This window comes from Diceros bicornis, chromosome 6, assembly GCF_020826845.1.
Source record: "Diceros bicornis minor isolate mBicDic1 chromosome 6, mDicBic1.mat.cur, whole genome shotgun sequence".
In the NCBI taxonomy this organism is placed as follows: Eukaryota; Metazoa; Chordata; class Mammalia; order Perissodactyla; family Rhinocerotidae; genus Diceros; species Diceros bicornis.
Genome location: NC_080745.1, coordinates 39,018,810 through 39,038,196, shown reverse-complemented (window position 1 = coordinate 39,038,196; position 19,387 = coordinate 39,018,810). Strand labels below are relative to the sequence as shown.

Below are 19,387 nucleotides of genomic sequence, written 5' to 3'. Positions count from 1 at the left end.
GTAAAATAATGAATGGATTGTGTAAAACAAAGATAAACATGTAAAACTTGCATATACTAGGGGCTAGCCCAGTGGCATAGTAGTTAAGTTCAGTGTGCTCTGCTTTAGTGGCCCAGGTTCATGGGTTCAGATCCCAGGCATGGACCTACACCACTCATCAAAGCTATGTTGTGGAAGTGTCCCACATACAAAATAGAGGAAGATAGGCACAGATGTTAGCTCAGGGTGAATCTTCCTCAAGCAAAAAGGGGAAGATTGGCAACAGGTGTTAGCTCAGGGCCAATCTTCCTCACCAAAAAAAGAAAAAAAGTTGTGTATACTATAAGCCAGGATAGTCAAAGTAAACATTATCTATTCACCTAATCATTCAGTCCAGAAATACTTATTGAACACTTGTTATGTACTTGAAAGCAGGTACTTTCTGCTTTCTGGAATCTCCCAGTCCACAGAGAAAGACTGATATATAAACCAAAAAAAAAAAAAAAAAAAAATCAAAATACAGGAAAAGTAAGTACAAACAGATAATTGTTTAAAGTGCTTTGAGAACAGGCAGGATGGAGTTATTAATTAACTGAGCTTGGGGAAAGGAAGACTATAAAAAACTTCACCTTGTAGTTAACATTTCAATAATGTTGAAGAGCTGAGATAGAGTTTAAAAAAGAACTCCATATAAGTTTAAAAATGAGAAAAAAAGTGTATGCTGTTTAAAAACCAATGGTGAAATGTTAATGAGTGCAGAGAAATGGCAAACAAACAAACTATCTGCATAGGATTTAGAAGGCTAAATTGCACCATCCCTGGTCAGTTCCAAAGATACAAGTACCCTATAAAAACTTGGGGCAACTAACACTACAAAGGTTGAAAAAACTTTATCTTTGATATGGTTCTTCCCTGTCCCCTTAAATTCCATGTTTCCATCCCATTGACCCTACTTTTATGTATCCTCCCCTAGCCTGGCAATTCTCAACTAGTGGTTTTAAACCCCGGCAGCTTATTAGAATGACTGGAAGAGCTTTTACATAAGATTTTTGCCTGAGTCCATCTTGCACAGATTTTGACTCAATTGACCTAGGGTTGGGACCCCCTGTGCTGCCCACAGTGAGTGATCTGCTCAAAAGCTCTGTGGGAAATCACTCTGGCCTTCCACAGTGAATGAGTGTCTAACAGAAGAGGGTAAAACAAACATCAGAAAGAAGGAATTAATGTCATGGAGTTTTACATCAGTTCAGAACTTAATGACTCATGCTTTCATACAGAAAGTATTTGCCCAAGATAGCTCTGTAAATTGCAGCCAGGATCTTTAACAAAGAGTTGAACATGTAAATGCTACCTAAAGACTGGGAGACAAGTGACTATTATTCCAAATTTACCCTAGGCGTAATGCGGAGCTACTGAAAAGTTTTCTGGAGCACATTGACAATTTAAGATTTGCACATTACAAGAATTATTCTGGCTGTATCCAAAAAAATTGATTGGAGAAACATAAAGATGATTCCCAGCCTTTTTGTTTGGGAACCCAGCTGAATGTAGATACCACTCACTGAGAGGTAACAGAGGAAGAGGTACAGGCTGGACAATGAGATTAGAAGGGAACATGACAAGTCCTCCTCTGGACATGTTGACTACTGAGTAATCCAGGAGAAAAATCCAGATGTAAGATATACAAATGAGATCCATTTGTATATAGCTGGGTTTTTAGTCATAGGAATGTGTGAGCTTGCCCTGGGAGGTGTGGACTTCTCTTTGAGAGAAGAGAGTCCAGGACAAAATTTAAAAGAACAATAAAATTGGCAGTAGAAAAACATCCACAAAGCAGATTAAAAGAAACATAGGAAACAGTCAGAGAGGTAGGAGGAAAACCAGAAGAGTGTGGCATAATGGGTGCCAACAGAAAAGAGTGTTTACAGAACGAGTTTGTAGACAGAGAACAACAGTTGTCAAATGTTGCAACAGATTTAATAGAGGATAAAGTAGAAATCTTACTATAGTAGATTAAGGAGTGGATGGGGGATAAAATAAAAAGTAGAAACAAGTACAGTTACTTCTTAAAAACATTTGCAAGGTTGATTAAAAAGATTTTCCCCTTTCTTTTTTGAAGCATACACATATACAATATAGTATAGATATTTTTTTAAGAAGAAAGAAATGTGAACACTTTAGTTCTAGTGAACAGAATCTAGAAGAGAGAAAGATGGTGAAACTAAAGGACAGAGAAATGATAATTGTTAAAATATAGCAAAATACCTGGGATGGAAGCAGGGGAGGTGGAGGGATTAACCTGAACTTGGCCCTTTGAGGAAGAAAATTCCAGAATAATGGAAGAAAGCATGAATATGCATGTGGTATGACTGGAGCATAGTTTAAGGGGGCAGCTCTGGTCTAATAGCTTCAATTTTCTCCTTGAAGGAGGAAAGGTCTAATAGTGAGGAAGCAACAGTAGAATCCAAGATTTAGGGAGCAGAATGGGTGCAGAGAATCTGAGGGAGAGAACTGATTGGGAAGTGTAGAAGAATTGCCAAGGAGCATGGAAGCCCCACTATTCTTCTTGAGTTAGAAAGAGAAGTGTATAATTTTAGGGGTAGTGATATGTAAATGGCAGAAAGTATGTAAAAGCTATACAAGTATTGGCTAACTTGAGGCTCAATTCCATGCAACAGAAGGTTAGGACTCACAGAAAAGCAAATGGCATTCGTTATTACAAGTACAATAACCAAAGCAAAGAAGATGTAGCTCATATCTGCCATAGGAATAGCAGTAGTAGTAGTAGTAGTAGTAGTAAATATTTATTGAGTACTGACTGATTTTTTAAAATTGTTTTACATAAATTATAGTACACAGGTGGTAGGTACTGCTATGATTTTCAATATTCTAATGAGGCAACAAAGGCACAAAGAAGTTGAATAATTTTCCCAAGGTTAAGCAGCTACAAAGTGGCAGAGTTATTGAACAGCGAATATAAGTTATGTCCAGAGGAAAGTGAGCAGGACAGCAAAGGGTCCAGAATCTCTGAAATATGAGGAAGAGTTTGATAGTTGAGGATATTTTGCCTAAATAAGACAGGCAGCAGCAAATAACTATTACTTCAATACTTTAATAGTTGCCATATGGAAAAGGAATTAGACTTTAATATTATGTAGCTTCGGGGAGCAGAACTAAAACTAATATGCAGAAGCTGCAAGGAGGTAGGTTTCAGCTGGAAAGCATGAAGATTTTTGTAGCCATGAGAAATATGGATAAAGGAGAAGCAGCAGCTTCACAAATGAAGTTCCAGGGACGGAGGAGCTTGAGCCAAGGAAAGGGGTCTTCGGGAAGGAGTTCAGACCTAGGGGCGGAGAGGACAGGCTGGCTTAGATGAAGCCCAACACCCTTTCTAATACCGAAAGTCGGCGTCTAGTGTGCATTTTATTAATGTACAATAAACATTTACTTTTTTATTTTCTCCCCAGAGTAAGACCATTTTGCAGATACGTAAAGCATCTGGATCACTGGTATGACAATATTTGGATATAATAGATAAGAAATAATGCTGTACCAAGTCTGCTAGATCTGGGCTTTCAATTGCTTCAGAAGCTCTAATAATTCAGATGAAAGAAAAAGGGTGAGAGAAGGGAGCACTGGAGAGAGGGAGAGAGGCAGGGAGGGAGGGAGGAAGAGGAGAGAGAGAGAGAGAGGGAAAAAAATCCTTTTAGCTTGCAATTTAGCCTCTTCCCAAGAGCAAGCAAATATTGTACAAACAATTGTAAAACGGTTTCCTGTCAAAATTATCCTTTTTGAAGTTTTTAAAAAATAATCCATATTTCTCCCACACTCTCACCCGTTTACACAAAAATCTCAAACAGGAGATTTTGAAGCTTTTTTCTGAGTAGATGTCAGCGTTTCTGGTGTAGTGCCAGTTTTAATGAGATTTTCTTTTCTCTCAAGAAGAAGGCACGAGAGAGCTGCATGCTAAGAAGTAAGATAGTCTCTGCCTAGACCTGATGCCAAGAGACGGCCCATGCTATATTTTATTTGACATTTTTAGCCATGATTTGGCTGCCAACTTTATTGAAAAGATTAATATTCTCTATAGGTTTTAGACAGTAAATTTTGAGTTTTGATCCTGTCCTGCCTTAGAGAACCTTTCCTTACAAAGCAGATTTTGTTTGTTTATCTATTTGTTTGTTTGGGGTGTTAGGATGCCACAATTAGGTACAGCCATCATGCCAATCCATCATTATCCACAGACAACATATGTAGCCACTAATATGCACAGTAAATCTTGTAAAGATGACCCTTAGATTTTGAAGTAAATGACATTCCTCAACTTCTCATTTCAGGAGCTCCTTTCTCTCCTTTGTCTCCTTCTCCAGGAGCTGTAATCTTTGCAATTCCTCTCAAATCTGGTCCTATATTATTGAACAATATACTTGCATATTTTAGTCTTTATGGACCACCGCATACATGTTTCTTTATAAATTTTAATTTATTAATTGAATATAGACTTCTACCCATTTATCAAGAACATAACATGTGGCAGTCCTAGTCACCAAATAATGTTAAAAATTATGTCCACAATTTTGCTACCTGGAAATCAGATTATCGTTTTATTCTTTCCTTCAATATTGTAAGGTAGAGACAGCATGCAATTAGGTTCTGGTTATTAACAGTTTCAGGAGGAAAATTGCCCATGGCAACATCACAGCTGAAATATTTACATTTGAGTCCCTAGCCGCCTTTTTTTGCCAATTGTTGGAAGCAAATCCAATCAGGAATGTTGGCAGTGAGTAACCGTAATATGAAACAAAGATGGAGATGTGCACACTCATCATGCAGATGGGTATCCTTTCAATTTACATTAATCTGTCTGATGAATAAGGAGAGAGGCATTACTGTTTTTGTTTTGTTTTGGGGTTTTTTTTTTACACCTTTCACCTTACTCTGCGTAACTTGTCAGAAGACCTGGGCTTGAGTCCTGTTTCTGTCACTTGTCACCATGTAACTAACAAACCGTTCTCTCTCTCTTTCTCTGGACCTCCATTTATTCATTTGTAAACTCAGGGGCCAGATTAGATAATCACTAAAATCTCATCCAGCTCTAAAATTCTGTTTCTATGAGATACTATTTCTGGATGAGCAATTAGGAAATAAATAAATATTTAAGTGTTACGATAATCAAGAATATGTAACTAAAAGGACACGGGAGAATATATTATCTTTTTTAATCCCTGAACAATTCAGTGGGGTAATTATTCTGCCTCACTGAAAACATATGAGAGAAGGGTAACTTTCTGCATTATAATCTTTTTGACACACCCAGTCAGTGGGGCCACAGTCAAGTGCCAGCATTTGAGAGTTAATACATCAACCCAAAATGGGTAAAAAATGGGAAAAAGAATAAGTGTGGCAAGCGGAGGGTAACCTGAACATCTCCAACTTGACTATTTCTATTTTCTTCACAGTCTCTTTCTCTCTCTTTTCTTTCTCCCATCCTTCCCTCCTCCCTTCCTCCTTCCTTCTTCCCTCCTTCTTTCTCTCCTTCCTTGCCTCTTTCCTTCTACTTTCCTTTTCTTTTCCTTCTTTCATTCATTCAACACGTATTCATTGAACAGCTATTTATTAAATACCTACAAGGTAACTGAAACTCTTCTAAGAACTGGAGCTATGTCATTGAACCAGAAAATTTCCCAGATGTTATGGAACTTACATTTAGGAAGGTAAACAAAAAATAATAATTAAGAAAATACTTAAATATATAGTTCAATTCAGGTATGAATTTCAATGCTTGAAAAAAATTGAAGCAGACTAATGAGATAAGAACTAACTAGGAGAGAGGCTATTTAGTTAAAGACAGAGAAAGTCTCCTGAGGAAGTGACTTTGGGCAGAGACCTATATGAAGTGAGGGAGAGAACTGCACAAAGATTTCTGGAAGGAGCTTAAGTTTTGTCAACTTAGTGACTGAGATCTTTGCTTCCATTATATTTTCTAACTGGTTGTTATTAGAAAAGACTTAGGAAGACATTAAATGTGTATTTCCAAGGTATATTTAAATGCAAGGAGACTAGGGGATTTAACAAAAATGGAGTACTTCTAGAAATAAAAATATTATTACGGCAATATTCCTGGTTCCAAGAGAGAATAGAGAATTAGCCTATCTACTTGGGTTCCAGGCTCTTCCCTGCCCACTGGTCCACGTGGCTGGTGACTGAGCATTGGCTCAAGGAGTGGAGAAGCTCTTTCTCTGTCAACTTGTATACCTCAAGGTACCAGTGTGTTGCTTTGAGATCCCCAAATATTGTTTGAAATTCTTTTAACTGAGTGTATTTTGATTCATGAGGCAATTGAGATAGGCTACCTTATGATATGCTTCAAACCTCTAGTCTAAATCCTAAGGGTGGCTGGGGCCTCCATAATTCCTTAGGGACAACCTTCAAAGTGCTATAGTTCTCAGAGCTGTGAGAGTGAGACTAGGTTATGGCATTGAGCCTTGCAAAGATCAGTGACCAACTCGCCATCTCAGAAATAGGTGGTTAGTTACAGAGGGGCCCTGATAAAAGAATGTGAATGCATACAAAATTTATTCTAAATTTAGAATTCAAGCATGTCTTATTTATGATGTGAACTGTAATCTAGTTTTATGATGCTGGCTTTATTTAGGATGATATAAGAAATAGCCACATGAAGAATTTGCCTCTTCTATAAAACAGTTGCTGCGGATATCTATTATACTTTTCAATGTTGCTTGTTGCAGCAATAATTTTCTCTTAGATGGAGTCAGGATGGTATGGATGATGAAATGTAAAACAGTCAAACATATCATACAGAATTAGGTAGAAATTCCAACTTTGTCCCTTGAAAACTGAAGGAACTTGAGAAAGTAGTTAAACTCTGCTGGCCTCAAATCCTCTTTCTGCAAAATGGGGAACATAATACATAAAATGAGGATTAAATGAGATATGATCTATAATGGACCAGGCGTAATGTCTGACACACAAAATAAAGCTTTTAATATCCATTATTTTTCTTCTGATATTTTAGTTTTTTTGAGGAATGTTAACTCATTTAGGTACCTTGGGTACCAATTAGCATTTTTTTTCCCTAGAAATGGATTAGGGCTTTGAAATAATGCAGATTAATAATCATAATAACAAACTGTGGCTTTAAGTGCTTAAGGCCATAGGAATTATAGGTGTCCTCACAGTAGTGGGTTCAAATTTAGGTTCTGTCTCTAATTATTTTGTGATTTGCAGGCTTCTCCCCAGCCTCATTTGTTTATTCCTCTTCATCTTCTGACTTAATATTGTATTGCTGCAGAGCTCAGTTCTTGGATCTAAACTCTTGCCTATCTATTCTCACTAACCCCTTAATAATAACCAATATTATGGCTTTAAATAAAATTCCAAAATTTATATCTGTAGTCCAAACTCCAGATTTATATGTTCAACTGCCTACTGAACATTTCTACTTGGGTGTCTAATAGAATTTAAATTTATCTTGTTCAAAACAGAATTCCTGATGTTCCCTGACAAACAGACTTACTGCAGTCTTCCTCATTTCAGTTAATGGCAACTCCTGGCCCTCCAGTCGCTCAGGTCAAAAACTTTGGAGTCAGCCTTATCTCTCTCTTTTATACCCCTCACTCAACAAACCAACAATCTTGACAGTTCCACTTTCAAACTACAGCCAGCATCCAACTGCTTCTCACTATCTCTTCTGCGTGCTCCCACCCTGGATTACTGCATCTCTCACCAGATTGTTAACACAGGTTCAATCTGGCCTTTCTGCCTCCTCACCTGTTCCCCAGCAGTCTGTTCTTAACTGCCAGAGTGATCTTTTCAAAACTAAAGTTAAATCAGGTGACTCATTTATTCAACACCTCCAATATCTTTCCATTTCATTCAGAGTAAAGACTAACATTATTACAATGGCCTACAAAGCCCAAATGGCACCACCTCCTCTATTTGACCTAATCTTTTCCTCATTTCCCCTTTGCTCACTCTATTCCAAATACCTTGGCTGTTGATTCAGCATGCCAGTGATGTTTTTCCCCCTAGGGCCTTTGTATTTGCTGTTCCCTCTCCCTGGAATGCTTTTTTTGATTTTTTGCAGAGGAAGATTGGCCCTGGGCTAACATCCAGGCCCATCTTCCTCCACTTTATATGTAGGATGCCTGCCACAGCATGGCTTGATAAGTGATGCGTAGGTCCGCGCCTGGGATCTGAACCCACGAACCCAGGACTGCCAGAGCAGAGTACGCGAACTTAACCAGTATGCCACTGGGCCGGCCCCTGGAATGCTTTTTTTTTTTTTCCCAAATGACCACATGTATCACTTTTTTACCCCCTCAGGTTTTTGCTCAAATATCAATAAAGTCTTCCTTGAGCTCCCTATCTAAAATTGGTCTCTATTCCCATTAATCCCTGTCCCCATTTCCAGCTTTATTTTTTTCCAAAGCATTTCCTACCATCTAATATCTTGTTTACTTGTTTTTGATTGCCTTTTGCCCATGAAATGTAAGCTCGATGGGGTCAGGTATTTTTGTATCTTTTATTCACGACTATTCCAAGGCCTAGTGTGACCAAAATTTGTTGAATGGATTCATGAGTTCCTATCATGTTTTTGCTAGAATTTAGTATGTTAAATGTTCAGTACAGTAGCTTGTACATAATAAATATTGAATAAATCATAGCTATAATAATTACTATTAAGAATCAACTGAATCAGTATATATATTTTTTTGATACGAGGATACTGCTTTGTCTCCAGAGTTTAGATAAATTCACCAAAAGAAAAACTATGTACTCCTCGGCCACCATTGCTAGACAGCTTACTTTTATTAGCCTGAAGGTTGTTAATGCAGCCTTTATCACTGAAGAGATTAATGTAAAAGTTGCCGAGAGTCTGTCAACAGGGTAAATATTCCCAGAGAGATGGCAAGAGCAGCAAGCTAAGATATTTAAGTGCATCAGCATTTCTTATTATTTCTTAGCAAAAATATTTAAATAGTTGAATTAACATTTGGCAGATTTACAATTCAGCCCAGAAATTAGTTTATGAAAATCACACAGCTTCAAAAAGTCTGGTTCAAAAAGTGGTGCATTGCCCACCATCTATACACATCAGGAAAGGAATAAGAGTCCAGCCACCACAAGTGACCCCCACATTTGCAGATGGAAAATTTATGAACTTTAGCAAGTAGGAACACATGCTAAAAAATTATTCATTGCTTATCTCAAATTCAAATTTAACAAGGTGTCCTATATTTCACCTGACAACCCTATTCACAGGAAAAATATATTCTCCAAAAATTCTGCCGTTAAACTATTGCCCTCTTAACTTAACTTTCCTTAGAACGATAGAAGTACTGGTATCCATAAAACAACATTAATTAATCAATTAATTAAAACATACATTTCTCACAATTAGAAAACACAAATAATTTGCTTACCGGTCTCTCTGAACTCATGACCACCAACTTCATGAGGACACTTAGTGTAGACCTGCAATCCTACTACCTCTCTCTGGAACTTGCCCACACTCCTAGATGACCACGTCCTAACTTTTCTTCTCTCCTTAAATATGTAACAACCTTACCACTGTCCTTTGTCTTTGCAGGTAAACTTGCTTCCTCTTTCATTGAGAAACAGAAGCAATTGGAAAAGATCTTCCATATACTCTCTTCATATCTATTCACCCCCACTCCCCATTACCTATGGCCATGTGCTGTGTCTTCTTTCTGTCTCAGCCCTATGTAAGGCCACCCCCTCCTTTGATGCACTAGATCCCATTTTGCCTCTCAGGGGTATTTCTTCCACAGTTTTTGCCTGTCCCTCTCCCAAAATCAACTTTCTCTTCTCTAATGGATTATTTCAGTCCGCATTCAATCATGTGGTAATATTTTCACCTAAAAAGAAAGAAAGGAAGAAAGAAATGGAGGGAAGAGGAAGAGTGAGAGAGAGGGAGGAAGGAAGAAGAGGGGAAGGGAGGAAGAGAGGAGGGAGGAGAGAGGAGGCGGGGAAAAGAGAGAGAGGGGAGAAAGAAAGGAAGAAAATGCTTCCTTTGATCTCCTAACTCCCTTCAGCTATGATCTCATTTCTTTGCTTCCTCCTTTACAGAAATACGGCTTAAAAGATTTACCTGTACTTACTGCTCCCAATTCATTCCATCTTCTCTCTTGTCTTGAACCCAATACGATCAGAATTTTAACCCTTCTCCTCCACTGAAACTGCTCCTGTCTAGTTCACCAATAATTCCACCTAGCTGAATCCAAAGGCAAATTCTCAGTACGCACCTGATTCTCTATATTCTTTTCCTAGGGCTGCCATAACAAAGTACCACAAACGGGGTGGCCTAAAACAACATAAATGTGTTATCTCACAGTTCTGGAGCCTGTAAGTCCACAAGCAAGGTATTGGAAGGGCCTTGATCCCTCTGAAATCTGTAGGGAAGTCCTTCCTTGCCTCTTCTTAGCTTCTGGTGCCTTGCCAGCAACCTTTGGCATTCCTTCTCTTGCAGGTACAAAACTCCAATCTCTGCCTTCATCATCACATAGCATTCTCCATGTATGTCTCTGTCTTCACATGGTTATCTTATTATAAGGACACCAGTCATATTGAATTAGAGGCCTACTTTACTCCAGTATTGCCTCTTGTTAACTAATTGCATCTGCAAAGACCCTGTTTCTGAACAAGGTTACATTCTGTGGTACTGAAAGTTATGACTTGAACATGTCCTTTTGAGGGAACATATAATATCTCCATTTGAATGTTGGATAGTCATCTCAAATCCCAAATCCAAACACCTAATAAAGTCTCCTAAATGTTCTGCTTCCACAGACTTCCACATCTCAAAAATGGCTACTTCATCCTTCCAATTGTTTATGTATAAAAATCTATGAAGTAATCATTTCCTCTTTTCTCTATACACTCTACATCAGCTCCATCATAAAATCTCATCAGCTCATTATAATTCCTAGCACCTCCACTGCTACCACTCTGGCCCAAGCCCACAGTATATCTCCCGTAAACCATTATAACAGCTTCCTAACAGGTTTCCATGCAACTAGTCTTACCTTACTACAATCTATTCTCAACACAGAAGTCAGAATCACCCTGTGAAAAAGCCAGATCATGTTACTTAGCCTAAAACCCTCTAATTATTCCCCTTTCTTTCAGAGTAATTGACAAAGTTCTTACAATGGCCTAAAAGCTCCCCCCACCACAACCACGGACCCCCAAACAAACACACTATTCTCCTTACATGCCTCAGAACTTACTCTTCCCATTTTGGGGGACTCTCCTCCTCCAAATTTGTCTCAGATAACTTCATCTCTCTCTCTCTCTTACCTCTTTACTTCCCTGCAAAAATATGCACTTAGCAATAAGATCTTCTCTGATAAACCTTCTTTTTCTTTTTTTTTTTTTTTTTTACAAAGCAACTCCTCTCCAGTACCCCATTACTTCTTTCCTGCTTTATTTTTCACAATAGCCCTAATGCCATCTGAAACACTACAAATTAATAAAACCATCTCTCTTGTTTTCTGTCTCTCTGGTTTATTGCCTTTCTCTCTAGTGGAACCTAAGTTCTAAGAAGATCAAGATTTTTATCTGTTTTTTTCCCCCACTACTAGTGCTGAAAGAAGGAATCAATGAATCAATCACAGAGAAAAGTGTCAAAAATTAAATGGAGTTCAATTTTGTATACCAAGTTCAGTGTCTTCTGATCAGTGAATGCTCAAATTGAGCAAAATAAATAAAAGCTGTAATCTAGAAGCCATAAAACTACCAATACTTAGTAGTCTTACACAAAAATTAAAGGTCATTATACTATGTAAATTAAACATAGTTTTCTTTTTTTTTAAATTATCATTAGTCTCCAATGAATCTTCTCTGGTTGCACAGACTCCTGTTACTTATATATTCTCCCCTCTGTCACCTTAAAATGTGATATTCTTTGCCAGTTAACCTTTTGTCCCCCTTAATAGAAGATTATAACTTATGTAGTCACTTCAACATAAAAAATTCAGCCTATACCTCTTCTGCCAAATGTCTTTGGTACTAATTTTATATTTTATATTAATTTTTTATCATATACAAAAGGTTAATCTTTTATACAAAAGGTTAATCTTTATTCTCTGTCCTGTTGAATACTTATCAGAAGTTTAATCTCTCCCAGACACTTTTCTATGAATATTTATAGGGTTGATGTTGAATAATAAAATGAAATCCTATGATACTCTTGCCCTGTCACATCACAAGTAGTTTTAAAAAAAAAGTGTCAGGGCCGGCCTGGTGGCGCAACAGTTAAGTTCCCGCATTCTGCCTTGGCAGCTGGGGGTTTGCAGGTTCGGATCCCGGGCACGGACTAGGCACTGCTTATCAAACCATGCTGTGGCAGGTGTCTCACATATAAAGTAGAGGAAGATGGGAACGGATGTTAGCTCAGGGCCAGTCTTCCTCAGCGAAAAGAGGAGGATTGGCAAGAAATGTTAGCTCAGGACTAATCTTCCTCACCAAAAAACAAAAAGTGTCAAGCAGCTTTATAGCACTAACCAAGTCACAGATTTGAACATTGCTTGAGGACCCTAAATTAACTAACCATAAAGGAATAATTTTAGAGAATGTTTGGAGCTTGGTATGTAACTGGTGGAGGCCTTCATGAATACTGGCCCCATCTTTGTGCAGAGAAGAGCAACTCTTGGCCTCTGATCTAGTTGTGAGGTCTGATGAGACTGGGTTGGTAGTTCTGAGCTTTGAGAAGCCCTTTGGGAAACCACAGGTACAGGCTGGTCATCTTTGGTGCCATGACTACGACAGGCCTAGAATCTAGGAGCATGACTCTTAACTGAGTGGAATCATCTAGGCATGTTTTGTCTCTTCTGACTCCTCCTAGTAGGGGGCAGAATGTAGCAATCAGCCGAGACACTGCTGTTAGTAGGAAGAAAAATTCCATGGAAGAAATATCACCCATGCTTTCCCTTGGGAAATGTTCACCTGAATAGCCCCTTTCAGGGCTCTTTGACAATATTACTCAATTTTGTCTTCACAATAATACCAGAAAGCTTTGGTTCTCAACCATGGCTGCACATTTGAGTGACCTAAAGAGATTAAAAACAGAGAGAGACAGAAATCCAAGCTCTCCCACAAACTAGGTTAGGGCATAGACATCTCTATTTTGAAGATTCTCCTTGTGATTCCGATGGATAACGAGGATTAAGAATTATGTAAGAAAGATTGATTGGGCCAATGTTGTCATTCCAATTTACTGGCAAAGAAAGAGAGGTTAAGTGACCTTTCCAAGGTTACACTGCCAACATAAGAACTTTTCTTCCCATTACATCACAGTGCCCCTTCCAACCTCCCTAATCTCTGCTATCACACATAACTTTTCTGCCTTTTCAGCTAATGAAGCATATTTGAGCTCACAGGAGACAAATGCTAAACAAAGTTGGACTAAAGAGCAGGTAGGAATGGTTCATGGAGAATAGCCAATTATTATGTTATAGTCACCCAGCCCTCCCAGCCTAAGTCAGCAGTGGAGAGCAGCCAGACACTTTAGGGTGTGAAACAGAGGTAAGGAAATCAGGCGAACACTATTATTACTATTACCAGTACTACTACCACCAACAATAACAACAAAAACAGAAACAACAACACTTTTGGTACTTCACACATTAAAACCCTGTTTATGTTGTAATTTCAATAACAATTCCCACAAATGCAAAAGCCACACAACTTTATCCTGGTGTTTTTTTAATATACTTTTGATTTTAGGTACTCTGTGCAAAGGCTTAGATCTCTACTGAGTAAACTTCGGAGAATCTTTACTCAACGATGAGTTCGAAAAAGTCAACTGACAGATTCTTATAAACCCTGTCTAACCTCTCTGACACATTTTAATGCCTGCATAGGCCAGTAATGCCACCTTTGTCCAGAGAAACCTTAAAAGCCTGATGTTCTAGAAGTATAAAAGACTCCCAACTATAGAAAGACGGTAATGGCAGAGACTGAAGCTAGCAATGTCTTTATATGACAGTAACTTCTACTTTTTATCATAAAACATCTCTTTAGGTTAATGAAATTTCTCTTCCTTCTACTCTCCCTGAGATTACACTTTCTAAAAGATGATATTTTTGTCACATATGACAACTCAACGTCCCAGTAGGGTAGTTCATGATTTATAGGTACTTTGTGAATTGGTTGAGCTGATGGGAAGATTGGACAATAGGAACAGCATCTTTCTAGCATAGATTACTGAATCATAGAATCTTAGATTTCTAGAACTAGAACAGATAGATGTAATCTAACCTAAATCCAACATATTGCAGGTAAGGATGTTGGTGACTTGCTGGGGTCAGACAGTGAATTTTGGACAAAGTGGCTAGCAGAAGCCAAGTCTGTACACCCTGATTTCCATGTCTAAGAACCCAGAGTGTCTACTTTGGATATTATATCCTCTAAGCATATCTAAATCTGTCTTTTCCTTCAAGTTTCAGTTCATCTCCTACTGCCCAGTATCACAGAATCAGGAATGAGAGGGATCCTAAGGTCATCTTGCCCATTTAGGGTTTCAATCTTCTCTACCATGTTCCCCACCACAGGGTCATGTACATATAGTACATCTAATGACAAAGAAAATTATTCCTAATGAAATGACACTTTTCATCTTTGGATACTTTGGACTAAGTAACTTATTATAATATTTAGCCAAAATATGTTTTTCTAAAGTAATTGCTCAATAATTAGATCCTTTTTGTCATATAACAGCCTCTTATATATTTGAAGATAAGTATAAGGACCGCTTTAGTTTCATTTTCCCCAGAATAACGATTCCCTACCCTTTAAAAATTCTTCACGTCATGCCATCCTTATTGCTCCTCTTTGAACACCATCTAGTTTTGAAACATGTCTTAAAATGTGGTGTGTTCAGAAGTGAACACATTATTTTAAACACTAAGAACAATAGAATTTTCCTTCCCTCATTCTAGAGTATTCTCTATTAACAAAGCCTGTGCATTCTCAATGAGGGTGGTATTGCCCACAAGAGGGTAAAAATTGATTCTTGTGAAAAAAACTTACTCTTTTTACGTATAAAGCACAGACATAGATATAGTACATTAAAAGATATACAGTATATCTGTGCCATTAAAGTTTCATTGGGGAAATGATTAGGAAAAAAATTTCTAAGAGGACTCCTTAGAAGGACAATAATGAAAAAAGGTTGAGAAACAATGCCATAGCCTAAGATCACACTAGCTGTTTTATTGACACCATCATACTATTAACTCCTATTCAGGTTATAGTCAAACAAAATCCTTAAGACTATTTCACTTGTGCTGCTGCTAAACGGTGTCTCCTCTATTCTGTGGTTTCTAGTTTGGTTGGTTGGTTGGATGGTTGGTTTTGGTTTTTAAGGAGTGGTAGATTTTGTTTTGTTTCTTTACTACAAGACCACAAGTTTAAATTTATTCCTGATAAAATTGCCCTTGTTAAGTTTTGTATATTCCTGCCTGTCCTCATATTTTGGAACATAATTCAGCCATCTAATACATTCAGTATTCTTCCAAGCTCTGATTATTTGCAAATTTTATTTCCTTTCATCTAGATTACTCATGGCAGTAATTTAAAGAACCAATGTTGAAGAAAGAAGGGCTGAGAATATTGTCTTGTACATCCCTCCTCCATTTTGTGTTAACTTGTTAATCACTATGCTTTGACTAACACTTATTCATCCACTTAATAATGTGACTAGCTATACATATCCAAGCATAAAATCCATAGTTTTCTGTTTTTGTTCATTTGTACACTGTGAGAAACTTTGTCAAATGTTTTACAGAAATCCAGATATCCTGGCTGCATTACACTTTCTAAAAGTCTAGTAACCCAAGCAGGAAAAAAAAAAAAAAGGAAGGTTTAGTCCTTTTTCTTTAATTGTCCTGTGCTAGCTCACTATGATTACTTCCTCATATTTTCTATACTTATAAAACCTCTTTTTAATAATCTGTAAAGCCACACTTCTTTGTAGCAGGGGTTAAATATTCTATTGATTATATTTCTTCTTATACTAGTATTTGTCAGTTATATTCAGTTGACTCTCGTTTTGTTTATTTATATTTCCGTGGATATATGTCTTAAGTTTCCAAAAAAACTGTAAATGCCCACGGCTGAAGCCTGAAGCCTGTATGTCCCACAGCTGCCCATCAAAGTGCCATAGAAGATAGTAAAAATATACTATTTTATTGACTAATTAATAATATCACTTGATGTCTACTCACTAGCAAGTCAGATCAATGATAGGAGCATAAATCACACTCACACTTGAGACCAGGTTTACAGATTGTTTTAAAGGCTTGTCCTAATAAGAGAATATAAACATCATCCAGTGCAACTCTCAGTTTAGCAATTTCTCACCAAGAAATAATGTTTTCACTAACTAATAGGGAAATTAAAAACTGACAATGAAAAAGGAAAAGGGAATTATATAGGTCGTATATGCAAAATGCATAGGATGTTTCTTTAGGATAGGGAGTCTCCTTCCATTTTCACAAATGAAAATCATTTTAAAATAGACATATCAGGATGGGCTCCTAAGACATTTTTCTAACTAAAATTAAGCATATATGTATAATTTATTTAAATTATCATGCAGCTCTGTGGGTGAGGCTCTCAAATTAGACATTCTGACTGCATTAAAAACACATCGACTGCTTGGTTGAAAACTGGCTTGCTGAATTATCTAAATGAGCCATTCGTTTGCCATTTGATGATGGTGCATTTTTATGTCTTAGATATTACATATATTCTGCGTGTATGTATTCTGACATTCTAAATCTATAACGCAATTCAATTATTTGAAAGAATATTAAATGATCAGGGATGCAGTCTCTAAAGATATCCACATAGGAGGTTCCTGAACTCCTACCCTCCCACAGACACACTGAATGAATAGCTACACATGGAGCAATTCCCTCTGAAAGAAATCTAGAAACCCACTGAGCAACTCTTATCTATTGGGTGAACAAGAAAGTAGCCACATCAAAACAGGTAAGAAAGGCTGAGGTACACTCATACCATAAACCCCACCCCTAGCACAGTGCCATACAATTGGGAGGGAATCCCCAACTCCCAGCTTCTCCCCGATGAATGAAGTGTTTGGACCTCACTTCTAGTGTCCTCACTTTTAAGACTCCCACCCAAGGGACGGGCCCCCAAAATACCTAGTTCTGAGAGCCAACAGGGCTTGCGTCCACGAGACCCACAGATTACAAGAAACAAAAAAAGAGTTGTTAACAGGCATGAGTACTCCCTGAACTATCATCCCAGGGCCTAGCACAGAGGGTGCAGGCAAAAAACCCCCATCTCCTAGTCTTTCCCTGAAAGGGATCTATTTGCATACTTCAAAAGCTGATGCCTCAGGGCTAGGCTTCTAAATTGGCATACATTTAGGGGTTGACTGCCTCCTCCCTGGAGACCAGGGAAGCCTGCATAAAACTCCTCCACCCTCTCCTTCCTGCCTGCCCCAAGTCACCAGTGTCTCCCTGGAAGGAGCTTGTACACACATCTGCACCCCAGCTTTTGTGGCTACCATTGGAAGGATGGGTCTTCATATCACCTGGCTCTGATAGCCAATGAAGCTTACATTCAGGAGTCCCATAGGACTGTAGCAAACAAACAAGAAGTTCTTAATGGGTGCAGGAGCACCCCTCTCCCACCACACACATCACAGCTGTATACCCAGGCCCAGGATAGAGGGAGCAGGCAGAAATGCCCACCTACCAATTTCTCCCTGGAAGGGACTTAACTACATACATTCTCAGCTGCTGCCTGAGGGTCCAGCTTCCAACTAGCCTGCATCTAAGTGCTGACTATGATCCTCTCCTTTGGGAGCTGGCACACTCACAACTACTGGGAGCTACTAAGAACAAGGACAGCAACTTGGAAAACCAAAGGATTAAGAGACAACCAGGAGCATGGGCTGGGCTGACTGACAAAGTTCATCTCCTACACAAGACCATGCTGTCAAGACTGGGAGAGGTGGCTGTTTTATCTAATGTACAGAAACCAACACCAAGAGTGAAGGAAAATGAAGAAACAAAGGAATATGTTCCAAACAAAGGAACAAGATAAAATTCCAGAAATAGATCTTAATGAGACAGAGACAAGGGATTTAGCTGATAGAGAGTTCAAAATAACAATGATCAATGAGGTCAGGAGAACAGTCTATGAACAAAGTGAGAATTTCAACAAAGAGACAGAAAATATAAGAAAGTACCAAACAAAAGTAACAGAGCTAAAGAATACAATAACTGAACTGAAGAATTCAGTGGAGGGTTTCAACAGTAGGCTAGATGATGTGGAAGAACGGGTCAGAGAACTTGAAGACAGGGCAGTGGAATTCATCCACCCAGAGGGGCAAAAAGAGAAAAGAATGTAAAAGAATGAAGCTAGCTTAAGGGACTTATGGGACATCATCAAACAGACCATTCATTACACCCCTTGTAAGAGTCCCAGAAGGCAAATAGAAAGAGAAAGGGGGCAGAAAGCTTAGTCAAAAAAATAACGGCTGCAAACTTCCCTAACCTGGGGAAGGAAACAGACATCCAGATCCAGGAAGCCCAGAGAGTTTCAAATAAGATGAATCCAAAGAGACTCATACTGAGACAATTATAATTAAATTGCCTATATTGAGAAAAAAGAAAGATCTCAAATAAACAGCCTAATTTTATACCTCAAGGAACTAGAAAAAGAAGAACAAAGTAAGCCCAAAGTTAGTAGAAGGAAGGAAATAACAAAGATCAAAATGGAAATAGATGAAATAGAGACTAAAAGAACAATAGAAAATATTCATGAAACTAGGATCTGGTTTTTCTGAAAAGACAAAAAAAATGACAAACTCTTAGCTAGACTTGTCAAGAAAAAAAGAAAGTGGACTCAGATAAAATTAGAAATGAAAGAGGAGATATTACAACTTATATCACAGAAATATGAAGGATCATAAGAGACAACTATGAATAATTATACACCAACAAATTGGACAAACTAGAAGAAATAGACAAATTCCTAGAACTCTACAACCTACCAAGACTGAATCATGAAGAATGGAAAATCTGAACATACCAATAACAAGTAAGGAGATTGAATTAGTAATCAAAAACCTCCCAACAAAGTAAGGAGATTGAATTAGTAATCAAAAACCTCCCAACCAGAAGCCTTTACTAGTGAATTCTACCAAACATTTAAAGAAGAACAAATGTCAACTCTTCTCAAACTTTTCCAAATAAAGAAGAGGAGGAAACACAAACACAAATTCATTTTAAAAACAAGGCCAGCATTACTCTGATACAAAAACCAGACAAGGATCCTACAAGAAAAGAAAATAACAGGCCAATATCCCTGATGAACATATATGCAA

At 38.0% G+C, this 19,387-nt stretch overlaps 1 protein-coding gene across 1 annotated transcript in view; it reads right to left on the bottom strand.

The window, feature by feature from the left end:
- CTNNA3 (catenin alpha 3) overlaps positions 1 to 19,387 on the bottom strand; it is a 1,506,614-nt gene that overhangs the window by 623,222 nt on the left and 864,005 nt on the right. The window lies entirely within an intron of this gene.